Source organism: Siniperca chuatsi, linkage group LG21 (genome assembly GCF_020085105.1).
Source record: "Siniperca chuatsi isolate FFG_IHB_CAS linkage group LG21, ASM2008510v1, whole genome shotgun sequence".
NCBI classification, from domain to species: Eukaryota; Metazoa; Chordata; class Actinopteri; order Centrarchiformes; family Sinipercidae; genus Siniperca; species Siniperca chuatsi.
The window spans coordinates 7,323,886-7,339,792 of NC_058062.1; the positions used below are offsets into that span (position 1 = coordinate 7,323,886).

Here is a 15,907-nt window from a genome sequence, read left to right on the forward strand (position 1 = left end):
GGGTCATTTGTGACCTCTTGGATGAGTCTTTGCTGCGCTCTTGGGGTAATTTTGGTCGGCTGGCCACTCCTGGGAAGGTTCACCACTGTTCCATGTTTTCGCCATTTGTGGTTAATGGCTCTCACTGTGGTTTGCTGGAGTCCCAAAGCTAAAAATTGCTTTATAACCTTTTCCAGACTGATAGATCTCAATTACTTTCTTTCTCATTTGTTCCTGAATTTCTTTGGATCTCGGCATGATGTCTAGCTTTTGAAGATCTTTTGGTCTACTTCACTTTGTCCTATTGCAGGTCCTATTTAAGTGATTTATTGATTGAGAACAGGTGTGGCGGTAATCAGGCCTGGGTGTAGCTAGAGAAATTGAACTCAGGTGTGATAAACCACAGTTAAGTTTTGTTTTAACAGGTGGGGCAATCACTATTTCACACAGGGCCATGTAGGTTTGGAAAAATTAAGAAATCAGGAAGGGGGCAAACACTTTTTCACACCACTGTATACTGTAATATATTATATACTGATACCTAATTATATTGTTTTTATATTAATATAAAACAAAGCATGTCCCTTTTTCTGTAATCACAATATATCATATTCTATATGCCTTCTTTCATTATCAGTCCATTACTGTAGGACTCACTTGCTTCCGCTTCCTCTCTCTAAGGATCACTCCTTTGCACCCTCCCTGGTATACCAAGTTGAGTTCACTCCTCTACTTAAGTTGCTGATTTCTCAGTGTATTTCCTGATTGCTTATCAGGAGGTCAGTTGACTGCCTGTCCATTCTCTCTAATGAAAGGTAGCTCCTTTCTAATATCTCATTCACATAATTTATCTTGCAGGCCCTTTCTATCCTGTCTGCTCTTTTGAATAACATTTGTTTGTAACTGTCAGAGAGCCCAACCTGACTAACTGTGAGTATCTTACAGTCATTGCTCTGCAGATGCATAGTAAGAGGATTCTGCTGCATACCCCTGGCTGGTGTGGACTTAGCCATCCTGCTGTGTGAGGAGTTGGGAGGAGACGACCATGCACTGCATGAGCTCACATCCAGGAGGATTCAGGCAGTCAAATCAATGCTTTTCATCAGCTGGAATAAAGGGTGTGCTGCTAAATTAGTTTACTGGAGCCAATCACTTGACATTTATGTGTGATTACATAAGTTAGCCCAACTCTAATAAAGTTAACCTCAGAAATTTTATTCAAAGTTACACTTAATTAACTCTCTCTTAATTAACTATTAACCCTTATCTCAAGGGCTCACGTTTTTGTCCATTTCCTAGTCATGCAGACTCAATCTTGGTGACCTCTACGCTAGCCCCGAGAGGCACATCACGCTGTAAGAATCAAGGAGAGTGTGTGTGTGTGTGTCTGTGTGTGTGGCTGGTGGGGGAAGAGAGGCTGGTAAGTCAAATACGGGTTATGTATTGTTTCAACATCTTCAAACTGGTCTAACAACATCAGTGACAGGAAGCACTTCAATGAAAGAGCACTTGAGTTACTGTTATAAAATGGAAAGAATTAAAATGTCATGGGTTTTATTGAAAATTTTATTTTAGTTTTGTTCTCCACTGTTTCTTTATATTTTCTATTAGCTTGCTGCTTCTCTAAGTTTAAGTCTCCCCTTTTACTTTGGTATTCTCCTTCTCTTTTGCCCTCTCTCCTTTCCTCTATCAGCGCTCCTGTAAACACCAATGCAGACAGCTTTTGAGACCTCTGCCCTTTGATCTTCCCAGAGTGTCATGTGTCAGAGGTCAGATAACTGCAGTTTCCAGAGCTCTGGACCCATCCCCCCTGCACTGTTGCTCCCCTTACCATGTCTCCCCTCCCTTCATGGCAAGCTCAGGGCTTTCAGTAAAGGTCAACTCCACCTTTACCGCACAGAAGTTGAACGAGGTCGGGGGACCTCTGGTGAATGTGTAACTGGATAGGATGAGGAGGATGTGATACAGGCTGGCGGTCACGGTCAGATGACTGGTGGAGGTGCAGAAAGAGACACTAAGGCTGAGGTTGCAGGTATAGGAGGGTGCAGATTTATTGAAGGCAATAGCAATATGATTGGCTGTTGAGCAGCAGCCATAGCAGCATGGTTTCATTCTTCACACATGCTAATCAGGAAATTCCCTCAATGAGTAAGAGAGACAAAGCAATGTGGCTTGGCTTTGTTTGACCCACTCGAGTGTCTGTGTGGACTGCAGTTTATAGGACCAGCAGTTCTCAATCAGAGATAAATGAGTGCAGAAGGTGTGTCTCCTCTGCACTTAGGGCTGGGCGTGGCTGAGACAGAGCAGACCAGAGAGACAGAGCTAGGCCTTTTGTAAAGCGGCTATACACATCCAAAAGGTCCAGTGACTGGTCATCCTCATCCATCATTTCCGGGAAAGGGATAAGGCGGGCTACTGGTCGGAGATAATTGCGGTCTGCGACCAGTACTTTAGCTGTCCGTATATGGCCATTGGTGCCTGGCAGCACTTTGGTTATGCGGCCTACCAACCAGAGGGCTCAAGGTGCCTGTGGGGTCAATAAACAGAACGAACTGCATGCTGGGTAGATAGTAGGGGACGAAGTTGGCCCAGAAGTGGTCAGCCAAGATTTGGCTGTGCCACCAGCAACATCTTCCAATGAGGTGGCTTTCCGCGCCAAAGATGCGCTCTGGGCCAGGATGGAGTAGCCATTTGTCATAGTCCTTAATGAGAAGCCTAGAGACTGGATGGTGGGGATCTAGGACTATGGGGTGTATGGAATCCACAATGGTCAGATCCTGTATCTCTGCGATACATGTGCCCAAGAATACCTTATAACGACAGGATTCTGATTTCAACCATGTTAAGACGGTGGTTGAGTCACTCCAATAAACCACTGAATGGGCAGGGTGATCTCGGACTTCAGGGTTGTTGAAGACCTCTTTGTACAGACGTCTTTGCCCCACAGTTATGACAGCTTATTGACAATATGTCAGTATATGAGTGCCTTAACTGTTACAATAAGAATTATGGCCAATGAGTCCCTGTTGAATGTTTATATTTTTCAAAATTTTTTTGGTTTTCCCTGCTGTACCGAAAACGTAGCGAACTGTGACCCCAAAACCGAGGTGCATACTGAACCATGAATCTTGTGTACCGTTACGCCCCTAAAAGCCAGATTTCACACACCAATGTACAAGTTTGCTGAACACATTTTACTATTGGTAAGGTTCAGATGTTATTAATTATATAATTATATTAACCATAATTTATATTAGCCATGTGATGGAAGGTGTTTTGATTTGGTTTTGATGTTTATCTAAGCGATAGCATCATATGACTATCTCATTTAGCTTATTGCTAACTTGATCCACTTGGCAAAAGCAATGCTAGTTGGCTGGCAGAGAGAGAAAGAAGGAGAGAGCAGTGGTAGTGCAACAGCTGAAGGGGCCTATCATATTTTGCCATAAGAAGTTCATAATTTATTGTCATATTTTAACATAGCCAAAGCTGTTTGCCCACACACAGTGTCCTCACAGATGGAGAACTGATCAACCAAAAATCCAAATGTCAAACCGTTGCTATGTTGCATTGCTAGTGCTGACAACAAAGGCATCAACCTTATGGTGCGGTATGCATGGTAGTGTCTGAGTGATTATGGTAGTGGCACAGGGATAATCTGGATAAACTGAGCATGGACACTGAAGTAACACAGAGTGCCACAGCCGCCCCCCTCACCCTTATTCCCCTGCTTTCCCTGCATGAGATGATTTCCTAATTCACTGTGTATTCATGTGAAATCTGTGCATTGCTACAGCGGTTCAAGGTCAGGTGATGCATAATGGAAATGCTCCTAAAATTGCCTTTTCAATGCATCCTTCCTGAATACAAGTATGGTCACCAATAATCAGCCTAAAACAAAGGTATGGATCCTTGCTTGCTCGCAAAACCATCACAACACTAAAAGCCAGGTAATATATGTAGAGCAGGTTACTACCAGTATCATTTCTTCATTCTTGATTACTGTATTTCACCATCAGATAATGTAATATAATCTCTATCAAGAAGAACAGAATAGAAAGGAGGACATTCAATCCTCAGTATCTAGAAGATAGGAATGGGAATAAAACATATAACATATACTGTATATTCAGGGGAATAAAGGTACCTTGCATTGCAAATTAAGCTTTATACATTTTCCTCTGATTAAGAGGATCCACAGTTCAAAACAGCCAGGCTTTTCTGTAACTTACACTAAAAAGGGAATATAGAAGAGAACAATACAAACCCTCCAACTTTTGCTATCTATTTATAATTCACAATTCTATACACATGCTGCCTCATGGCTTGCTGTGTGCAAAAACAAAGAGCAGAGATAGCAGATCATGTGAGAATTGAAAATGTGTTTAAGGAGGTTTGATGGTAATTCCACACACCATGAGGCATGGTGATGCTAAACAATGTATTTACACAACATGCACATACAATGCCAGACAGCAACAGATGGGATCTAAGGGAGTCAAAGATGTATGGCAGAATGGAATCCCTGATGTTTTAGTTACACTTTGACTGATAAGAAACTGAAACTAGACACTAAACAAACTCATGCACACATTTGCACTAAAAAACTGAAAAAAGGGGAAGTGAATCTTTATCTTTGTCAAATTAACATCTGGCATCAGCAAGACTATATACCACCTACAATACACTTAATGTGGATTGTTTAAATGAAATCATACAAGTACTTTATTTAATTTTACAGAAAGTAAAAAAGAGTTTTGTTGTTTTGTTGTGGGAGTGGCAGTGTGGCTGGAGATGTCGTGCAGAGCTCATCTGAGAGCCTTTGTTAGGCAGACGCTGCCGTGGGCACCAATGAGCTCACAGGATCAATATGCGATAACAGCTCCACAAATCCAAACACTGACTTTGTGCTAGTGCCTCTACAATCAAGGAATACACAGATAAAGAGCATTTTCTACCCTATGGTGTTGGTTTATAAAAGATCACGAGGTGTGCAAAAAAACAGCAGAAAATTCAGCAAAAGTCACACTTCTAAAATAACAATTCCCAGAGAGAGGAATTGTTTGCCTAAGACAGTATTTGTGTTTGATCATTCAGCCCTATTTCTACTCTAATCCAGCACACTTTAATCCAATTTATAATCAAATATAAATGAGACATAAGCATGAATAATTAAGAAATCTCTTTTTCCCTGGTATGTCATCATAATCATTTTTAATCAAATGCTCCTTACAGTAATCTTACACAGATGTTAGCTCGTTCCCCAGACACAAGGGAGCATCCATGACCTAAATCTAGTTGAACAAAACACATGCATACATTTCACATACACACACATGCACACACAAATTCGAGCTAAATTGTTTATGTTGTCCCTCCCATGTGCATACATGGGGTACTTGTGTGTTGCCAGTGTAGATACATTTGGTGACATTTAATTTACTGACAGCATGTTTTCTGTTTTTAGAATCACAACCAGTTTTTATCCACTATCTCTCCCTGCAAACAGGTATTTATTTGTTTGTGAACTATCCATTGGTTTTCCAATCTGTCTCACTTGCTGTAAGCCTGTAGGCATGAACATAGCAGCAGCAGCTACCTCTCATCCTGCTCACTCAAAACACAAGTGTCTCTAACAGAACTGGTGTTTCTAAAAATAAAAATAAAAAGCTATCACTGAACTTATATCTACATTCAGTATGTTAAAGCTTCAGTATGTCTTTCTCACATTAAAATAACTATAAATAGGACATGTTAATCATGATTAGTTTGTGTGTCTGTGACCCTATATGACCCTGGCCATTTGTTTGAAATTGCCATGGTGAATCCTGCATCATCTCCATCTTCTCCCTATTGAGCTTACCACTCAAACAATCATCCAAATGCTGCAGAGAAATTCAGGCAAAATAAGGTTGCATTTGAGGAAATTAGAACCTGACTGATACATCAGCACAGCCGATATTACTGGACGATTTTAGCTTATCACTAATATATTGGTCAATATCCCAGCCAATAATCAACAAGAATCTGAAGTACTGAAATGCCAAAGATATGTTTGAGGTAATTTAGAAACAGCATCACCATTGTCAACCAGGAAGGATTGACAAGTTTATTTTTCAACTGTAAAATGTCCTGTACAGCGACACTTATCAGAAATGTTCATTTATGTTGTGTTTATGTTATAAAACTAAACTGGGTGATATATCGTCATCAAACTTTTTCAGAACTTTCAAAAAACAATATCGGTATTTGTCTCAGAAGTCCAGTGATTGTCGGGCTCTTGGAGAAATATCATGTAACACTGTTGTATTTGCCATTTGATGTCAGGTGGTGATCAGTCACTGTTGAATACAGTATATTACTTAAACTGGACCAATGAAAAAGCCACTGCATAAAATAATGGTAGCCAAGCATAGATTTTAGGCGATAGTCTTGCTGATGAACCTCTAAATATTTGACATTATGAGATATGGAAAGCGTCAGGCTAAACTAATCAGAAATCAGAAATAAAGTATTTCTGATATTTCTGATTTCTGATTAGTTTAGCATGACCTTCAGGTCCTCCAAAGAACACACCTGCGCACTAGGCATTGTTTGTGAGTTTTCTTCCTCTGATCACCTGCCTACACAGCTACTCCTCATTAGCTATTCAGTTTTCCACTTTATTTGCTACGTTGTTTATGTTCTATATGCTGCCAAGGCATTCAAGCAATACCTGTTGCCAGTTACCCGTTTTCCTGATCTGATAACCTGATTCTACCTGCCTGTGTGTTGTCTGAACACTTCTTAACCCATAACTGCTGAGTCTTGGAGTCTACATTTTGTGTGTTTCCTGTAGCAAGTTACCTGGACTGTTATACAATTGAGTTGTAGCTCTCAAGGTGATATTGGAGGTGTTCACAACACAGTCACAGTAAAAATGATGGTCATAAATTTTGACCAAAAAAAAGCGAGTCATTAAAAAAAAAATCATGTTCAACAACGTAGTGAGAACTGGCGTTTTTGTGGGTTGTTTCTTGTCTGCTGTCTGATTCTTCTATAGCTGTGGTAGCAGATGCGGTTACCTCAGCCTCAGGTTATATTGTGTATCAGGATCACCTCATTAAAGTGAAGTGTTGGGGTGTGAAAATGACCGACTGAAGATGAGGAGGGCAGGATCAGACTACACTTGTTGCCTCAAAGTGAAAAGTTGCATATTGCAGCTTTAAAATGGAGTACAACTAACCTGAAATGGTGATCAGAAGATTCGAACAGCTGGGTTCCCTTGTCTCCCCGCTGCTGCTTTATCTGTATCTGGGGTGTCAGGACACAATGGGTAAGCCAATTCATGCTGAGTCAATCCCAGCACCCACCAAAACCACTGTGTTTTCACAAACATCTGAGAGACCCTCCCTACTACTGCACCATGCACACCAGCAATACCAAGAGCGCTAAACACAAAGATGCACTGACCATTATTTGTTGTTGATTGCATCCAGACTGGCTCTAAGTTTTAAAATGTATTCACACTCTCAACAACATGTTCAGAAGTGGCTTTTTTCATTCTGGGTTTCTTTTCTGGCTTCTTCCTTTAAACCTGTGGTGGCGGATGGAGTTACCGCAGCCTCAGGTTCCATTGCATATAAGGACTGGCCGCCTCATTAAAGTGAGGGACAAGTTTTGCGGTGTGAACATGACCAAATGAGACGGAGGAGGGCAGGATGAGGCTACACTTGACTGCCTGAAAGTGAGGTAATTCATACTTTCTCCAAGTTCAAATGACCTGAAATAGTCAACATAAGATCTGAAAAGTGGACCATCACACTGAGGGAGTTGATGTCATTGCGACAAAGGTGACTGGTATTGATCAGTTGATGGCAGTTTGTGAGGACTGAAAAATCAACAAAACACTAAAACAATGCAAAGGAGGGGACCTAAAGATGCCCATTTCAAATCTAGAGCACAAGATTAATAAACTTTGCAAAGAACTGCTAACACTGATCACCTACAGAGCTGTAAGGTAAACAACTTGTCTCTAGGGTGTTTGAGCCATAGTATTACTAATATACAGTACTATTCAAACACCAACATTTATCAGCAAGCCAGTCCGGTCAAATCATAGCAATATACTGTATACAGTATACAGCAATATACTGTACTTCACACTTATTTTATTTTATACTTATACCCACTTGGTACTTAATATATTTTCTGACCTGTATTATAGTGTATTATATTTTTTTGCCTAGTACTTCTATTCCTGTGTGCACTGACGTGATAGTGAGCTGCTGTAGCAAAAGAGTTTCCCCTCAGGGATCAATAAAGTATTTCTGATTCTGATTCTGAGAAGCAATTACATAGTTTGCACTGTACATATTATGTATGTGTAACTTCATAAGATAGTAATTTATATGCTTAAAATAGCAGCACTGCAAACTCAGTTTGCAGTGGTGTTATGCAAAGTAATGTTGGCATAACATCACATTCCTTACTCAATTTCAAGAGTGTATATTGGTTCAGAGGGAGCATTTATAGACAAGTGAATTGTGTTTTTTTTTCTGTCACTAAGCCTGAGACTTTGCTGCACTAAGAAACTTTTTTTCTTAATTGCTGTAAAATGTACTGCATGGTCCTATAAGATACTTAAATTTGGTAATTAATTACATAGTGTCAATGTTACTGAAGATGCCCCTCTCTAACTGGCACATACTGTAACACAGGTTCAGAAGTACAGAAGTAGGCCAGCAGGTCAGGCTATATAAGGTCAGGACCCAGAGCGTAAATAGTGTGGGTGGGGAAATAAAAAGTAAACTGCAAACAGAGATTTAGTAAGAACTTTAGTGCCACAAAGAGAGGTATCACTACACCTGAAGTATAAATATGAAATGTATGTGTGCATAACCTTGTGTCTACAGGCACATTTTTATTCTACACCACTTGTCAGAACTAATGTAAAGTTGTTCTTTCCATTTAGTGTACTTACTTTTACTATCTTATTAAACAGTTTTACCTTGTAGCATATGGATATCTTCTTTGTAAATAACACTGGAGAACAACTTCAACTACTATGATACAAGATAGTTGAAGTAATTTACTAATACTAATTTGATTACTACTATCACCAACAATATGTCCTGCATGTGTCCTGTACTAAACAAAGTGTCTTTCCCTCTTTCTAAGATTCAAGACTTGATGACACATGATACAATTTCCTTTAGGGCATAGATGAAGTTGTTCACATAATGCATGCATGAGAGATCAAGCATGACTCAGGGCCCAAGGCATTAATAAAACACAAAAGAGGCTGTGCAGTGTAACTTTCCAACACCACTATGAAAAAAGTCAGAGATCAATAACTTACCAAATGACAAATCCAAGATTCAACAGTAAATTATCCTTTTATTAAACTCCCATTTAATGGAACTATTTAACTCATGGCACACATGCAGCAACAGTCTGAGAAGATTTTACATTTTGATGACATTCCTATTCCAGAGCTTCAAGGCACAGCCACAGGTGTGTGCTGTTGGTCACTGAGCTACTCTTGGAGTAATTCTGGGGTTAAGATTCTTGCTGAAAGAACACACTGATGCTAGTTTTGGAGAGAGAAGGAAAACAACTTCTCTTTCGTCACTCAGATTCCCCAACTGCTCTGGGGAAGCCAAAGAAAAAGGCAACTTGCCAGTCGCTCACAAGCTTTCGCTAACCTTCAATACTGACCCTCAGCTGGGTGTGTGTCCCTAGTGAAGCGTAACAACTTGGATCAAACCACTGGATGAGAGCTATTAAGACTTGCAATATAATTTGCTACAATCTAAATAACAAAGTGGGCTGATTGAATCAAGAAGACAGCGATATGCAGATTATTCACATCACTGAACCTTAGTCAGCATTTCCAATCATGTATGCTTCTGATTAATACAAAGTAGCCTCTAGACATGAAATAAAGTGTGGTATTAAGAGGCTTTTGGGCCAGGCCTGGTGCTGTGCTGCCACAGCAGCAAGTTGCAACAGCATTTTGCACCCACGTGTTTAGGCTTGCAGAGGGGTATTGTGTAAACATGAGAAAATGATTACTCCAGACCCCGTATATCCAAGTCTATTCCGGGCTGACCTCTGTCCGTCGTCTCTTTACACAATTTAAAATCACAGTAACAAAAAGGGAAGCACCCTTAGCGACATTCATGGGAATTCAAGTGTATACCTCTCTTGATTTGTTACTTGCTTCATATGGCTTAGTGCAAACTTGCCTTCTAGTGTTCTGGCTATTCTTGTTGTGTCAGTGAGATAATAACCCAAGGCCTTATCATGCTTCTCAGTGTCTGGAAGGGTTCGACTGTCATCCTCCTCTCACTTCCTCAAAGCACAGAAGAGAAGTGAGTAATGTGAAAGGAGGAATTCAATTACAGTTAAACATAGAGAGACAGAAGCAGGATAAAGGATAATGATAAAGACACTGACACAGAGAGAAACTGAAGCTGCTGATAAAACCCTGCAGAAGTGACTGTAATGGTAGTAACTGATAGCAATCAAATTTGAGTCTTGTGTGGAGCAGGCAGTGATCATGGGACAGGAGTACACACTGTGAATGCCATTGCCAACCATCAGCAACGCTATTCGACAGATGGATCAGAGCGCTCTTGGCCTAGACTGGGCTAAAAGCTCATGGTCATGTGACCAGTGGATTAGCATTAGCCCAACTGAAAGGGGGAGGAGGTTAGGGTGCATGTCACCACATGCTTCCTTATCACTTCCCTTTGAATGTTTTTCCCTTTCTCTTTTACTCTCTCTCCTCATCCCCCTGTTTGTCTTTCATAGTTTATGTTACATTATTCACGTGACTTTGATCATTTTCACCACAATGTTTCACAAAAGAATTGGATCACAAGCAAAGGAAATTCTTGGTCTACTTTCCTTTATCTTTTATCTGTCCATCCTCTCCTCCTCTCTTCAGGCCGACGAGAAGCCCCATGCTAACAGTCATTAGTGTATAAGTGATTCGGACACCTTTGACTCATGGCTCAGTCACATCAAAACAATTGCTCTAATCGGCTCACTTCCAGCTACTCATGATGTCTATGCTGAGAATATGTCTCCTGTGCTGTCCTTCCCAACTTCCCTTTCAGTCAGGGACACATTGTGCCAGCCAATTCATGCCTGGCCAGCATGCCGTGTTCCTGCGCCAACCCAAAACACCCTCACTTTGTCAAACTTGGGAAAACCCTCACTGCAGTGACAGAGGGAGCATGCAGGGTAAGATGGTGCACGCCAACAGGGTTAAATGCTAAAAGGCTGTTATTTCCTGTAGATTATAGCTTGACTGAAATGTTTTATTGATTGAGAGAGCAGACATGCAGAAACGACCAACAAAAGAGAAGATAGAAAGAGAACTGACCAGGAAGAAGAATCTTGAGTCTTACACTAAGAAGCTGAAAAATCAGTCTATAAACTGTCGGGGAAAAACAACAACAGGTCAAACATTACTGTTGCAACTTCCCAGAGCCCAAAGTGATGTCTTGAAATTGCTTCGTCCAAAACCAAATGGTATTTAATTTCCAAAGACAAAAAAATGCAGAAATCATAAATGACAAAATTATGAATCAACTATCAAAATTGATTGACTAATTTCGGCACCGCTAAACACCCATCCCAAAGCCAGACAGGAAGGTGTCAACAAAGTAACCATTCATTTTGCTAGCAGCCTCAAGGGGGGGCATTATCACAGCCGGCAGAGGGCATTATCACAACATGTAATTCTCAATTACTAGGTGGAGCCACAGGGGACCAAGTCAATGCCACCTTGACTATAGGATTCTAGAAGAAATGTTGCGGGTTTGTCATAAGGAAAACAAACAAAATCTTATCAGAGCAACTTAGCATTCAGTGAGTAACAAAATGACAAAGGATGCATATCCGAAGGTGCTATCACTGCAGGTAAGCTCTTCTGCACACAAATACACAAGGACACATGCATACACATACAGCACACCATATTCTTGGAAATGACAGAGATATCAAAGCGTCAGTGACATTTCAATTCTGTTTGTAAGCAAGTACAAAGACCAGGGTCTTGATTCAGGAGTTGAGCATTACAGCTTTGTATTGACCTTTATAAACCAACCTTTTGTGCTTTTTCAGATGACATATCAACAGGTCAGTGTAAAGAAACAATGAATCCTGTGTTTTACAGTAACAAACAATAGGAACAGCTAAAATGAATGGCACAGACCTGATTGAAATGACCAAACTTACTCCTGTTCTATTAACACTCCTTTCAAATCTATGATTCAGCTTTCATGACAACATGACAATGGGCACATGAACAGAGCTGCAGAACTACTTTATAGTAGCTTAATTGTTGATGTGTTGATATATAAGCAGTAGTCTATTTTATGTTACAGCTGATCCAGGTTGAAAAACGAATAAACTGCTGGGTAGTTTAAACTACTATAGTAATGCACAATTTTATGAATTTGTATCTGTAAGTAGCAGTAGGTACAGCAGTCAGTCAGATGTCATGGAGTACAAAGTACAATATTTCTCTCTGAAATGTGAAGCATTTCCACAAAATGGAAATCCTCAGTTAAAGTAGCTCTAAACTGCATTTGAATACAGCAGGTTACAGCCTAAGCGCTGAGCATGGTGCCAGAGCCAAAGTGTGACAAAGGCTGGACAAAAGCTCTGTCAGGCGTTCACCTGTCAAACTTCTGAAGCATGCCCATTACACCATTATTAGATTCATGTGCACTGTATAACGCTTATTAGAGCAAAAGCCTGTAAAAACGGTGCGTTTGGCTGCCGCAGGTTATCTTTATATCACCTCGACTGAGACTTAACGCCTCATGTAGGTTACATTGGAGAGGCTCGCCCCGATAGAAAAACTTAAACAGACTTTAAAAAAAACGTAAAAAACCCACCATTATGTAGTACTATTACAGCAGTGAGAATGCAATAAGTCGCACGCAAGTCTCGTGCGACAAGGTGACAGTAAAGTGAAAGGCACCCCGGACACCCTGTTAGTCCGTGAACATTATTCCAGAAATAATACCGGGATTCCTCCGTCTGCGCGCGGAGACCTGCCTGTTGATTCAACAGCGTTGAACCACAGAGGAGAGAAGGAAAAAAAGTAATAGAAACTAAATCCAACAGAAATGTTATTGCACGCATCCAAACGGGATTCTGCGTGCAGCGTCTACAGATGGAGGAGAGATGCCGCACTCGCAGTTTGTTTACAAAGCGCTGTCAGAATATTCTTTCGCAACAGCGGGACGAGGCGAGGACGTTCACCTCTACAGACAAAACACATTCAAAGACATGAAACTGTCACACTTACCTCTGAGGAGCGACTCAAGCTGCTGTCCTTTGTCATAAAATGCGGGGAGAGGCTGCAGCGACGTGAACAACCCACAACAGGAATCTCTCAGTCTTCGAGTTTCCAACAGTTTGCTTCACAGTTCACTGCTCTCTCTCTCTCTCTCTCTCTCTCTCTGACAAACCGCCCACTTCCGGCGGCTCTTGAATGTCTGTGTACAGTTTCTCTTGATTTCTGATCTTTTTTTCTCTTGATCTGCTAAAACGTAATGTATTAATTTATTTTATTTTAAATGATTTATCTTATTTGTCATTTATTTATTATATTTCTGTGCACATTGTCGGATAGCTGTGCCCAATGTTTTGATTTTGAAGGACATTGCAACTAAATTTTGTGCAGTGCTAACTACAAATTACTAAACAAGAAAGAATAGAGCGAAATCACTATAATTATAACAATATAATAATATGAGACATGCATTAATGACTTGCTAATAAATAAATTGTGAGAGAGAGAGCCTCATTGCTGTAGGTCGGACTCACTTTTCTCTGATTCGCTGTGATCAAAGCTGTTCTTTGCAGCACATAGAAGCAGACCGGTTGATTAGATTAAGTCTAAGCTACTGTACAGTAAACCTAGCCAACTCAGTGCATCGCTCCCAAATCTGGTGAACAGCGACGCTGTCTGGTACAAAACTGAGTTCAATTCATCAGTTGGATTTAGGTGTTTTACAAATCACACAGAATCGGGAAATTTTTATTTGTTTCATAGTTAGGTTTATCATACATTCATTCACACACACACACACACACAGAGAGAGAGAGAGAGAGAGATGAGGTGGCAGTGTAACGCCAAAGCTGTAGTAGACGCGCCCGTCCACTTGAGCAGATAAATGAGTCAGTATATTTCAATAAATAAATAAATAGGTTTTTATTTAAAAAGATGTTTTTCAAATGTTTACTATTTATTTCATTGGACTTTTATTTCATAATTCCACATTCATTTATTTCAGGGGACTTTTATTTCATAATGCCATAAATTCCTTGTTGCAAGATTAATGTGTAAACAGTGTTTTAATGTATTAAGTGATCCAGGTGTTGCTAATTCTAAAAACATAATCATTAGCTTAAATTGTAACCTGCTGTCATATGAGTTTATCATAGTATGTTTTCAATGTAAAAAAAAAATGTTATCTACGAAGTAACAAGTAATCTGTCAGATAAATGTGGTTAAGTAAAAAGTGCAACATTTTCCTCTGGAAATTAATTATCACAAAAAGGAAATTCTCAAATTAAGTATGAGTATCTCAAAATTGTACACAAGTAACATTGCTTGTAGAAATGTACTTTGTTACAGTATGTCTCACCTGTGTCTAAAGAAACAAAAAGGTAAAATTCCAGAGTTTGTTTTGAATGTTGTTGCTGACTATAACTAATCTGAAAAGTCCTCTGTCATGCTGCAGAAATAAATGACTTAATATTCCCACATCCATGTCAAAAAGTCATAATTTATATTAGCAGTCCCTCTCTCTCTCTCTCTCTCTCAAACACACACACAACCATCACCACACTGCACCCTGTTGAAGCTTTATCGATTCTTCAGATGAATTGGCTGCAGGCAAGAACTGAAGGGTGACAGTTGATTCCTCAGACAGCTGAGTCAGCAGCTGCTGACGGTAATAGCTGCACATCTCCACACCCCCTCATCTCCTCAAACCAGTCTGTGTTTATTTCCTATCATTGAGACAATCACGGCCCACATGACACAGCGAGAGAGTGAGCAGCGCGGAGCAAAGCAGAGGCCCAGTGATGCAGAAACTGCGTCTTTACTGTCTGTTTATTTAGCTGCTTTATCACAGCTGTCACATACTCATGGGAATCCCAGCAGTCACACTCGTGCTGATCACATCGGCACCACATTATAGCCAAATGTGTAGTGGAGCTGCACACACGCAGTATGCGGTGTCCAGTCACGGAAGTCCAGCGATCCTGTGTTGAGAGATCTGTCATCAGGGGCAGAGAGAGACACTGCTTGTTGGGCTCAAATTGAAAATAGGAAGTGTAATGACAGGTCATCTCTTATGTATACAATATATATGTAACATTGAAATCCCAGCAACTGCAAAAGAAACAATTACCACTGGTACCTCATTTCACAAAACTGATTATTTCAAATCATAGCAGCAATAATGGGCCCCTTTTTCATCTCTAAGGGCCTCAACCTGTAGAAACAGTTTGTCACAAATAATAGCTAATTTGGCCCCACTTACTGTAGGTTTCTCACTCTTTATCATCACCACAGTTGTCACACTTTTATTCCTCACAACTCTTGGATTTTATTTTTATTTTGTTTAAATTACCAATAAAAGAGAACATGGGGTTGGTTTGCTTCTCCACAATAGTTAGAAATGGGGCCTCTCTGATTCATTTATGTTTACATTTTGCACATGAAAGGAGTGGGTGGCTCAAATGCATTCTTTTTTTGTTTTGTTTTTACAACGGATTTAAAACAAGCTCTCCTGCATTACACTCAGCTCTTTTCCCCTGCAGCAGGCAATGCCAGACCAACAGGGGCCCCGAGTTCCTCATAGAGATAAAACGTTTATTGCTTGCATATTATTTATCACATATTGCTTTA

General features: G+C 40.2%; 1 protein-coding gene across 5 annotated transcripts in view; it reads right to left on the reverse strand.

Moving 5' to 3' along the window:
- stat5a (signal transducer and activator of transcription 5a) overlaps positions 1-13,441 on the reverse strand; it is a 53,448-nt gene extending 40,007 nt beyond the window's left edge. For 2 of the 5 annotated variants that reach the window (XM_044182788.1, XM_044182784.1), the window contains exon 1: positions 13,292-13,439. The gene's annotated coding sequence lies outside the window, so the exon portion shown is untranslated. Of the gene's footprint in view, positions 1-13,291 lie in introns of all 5 variants that reach the window. The other 3 variants (XM_044182785.1, XM_044182786.1, XM_044182787.1) reach the window with 3 other exon arrangements.
- Positions 13,442-15,907: the final 2,466 nt, after the last annotated feature.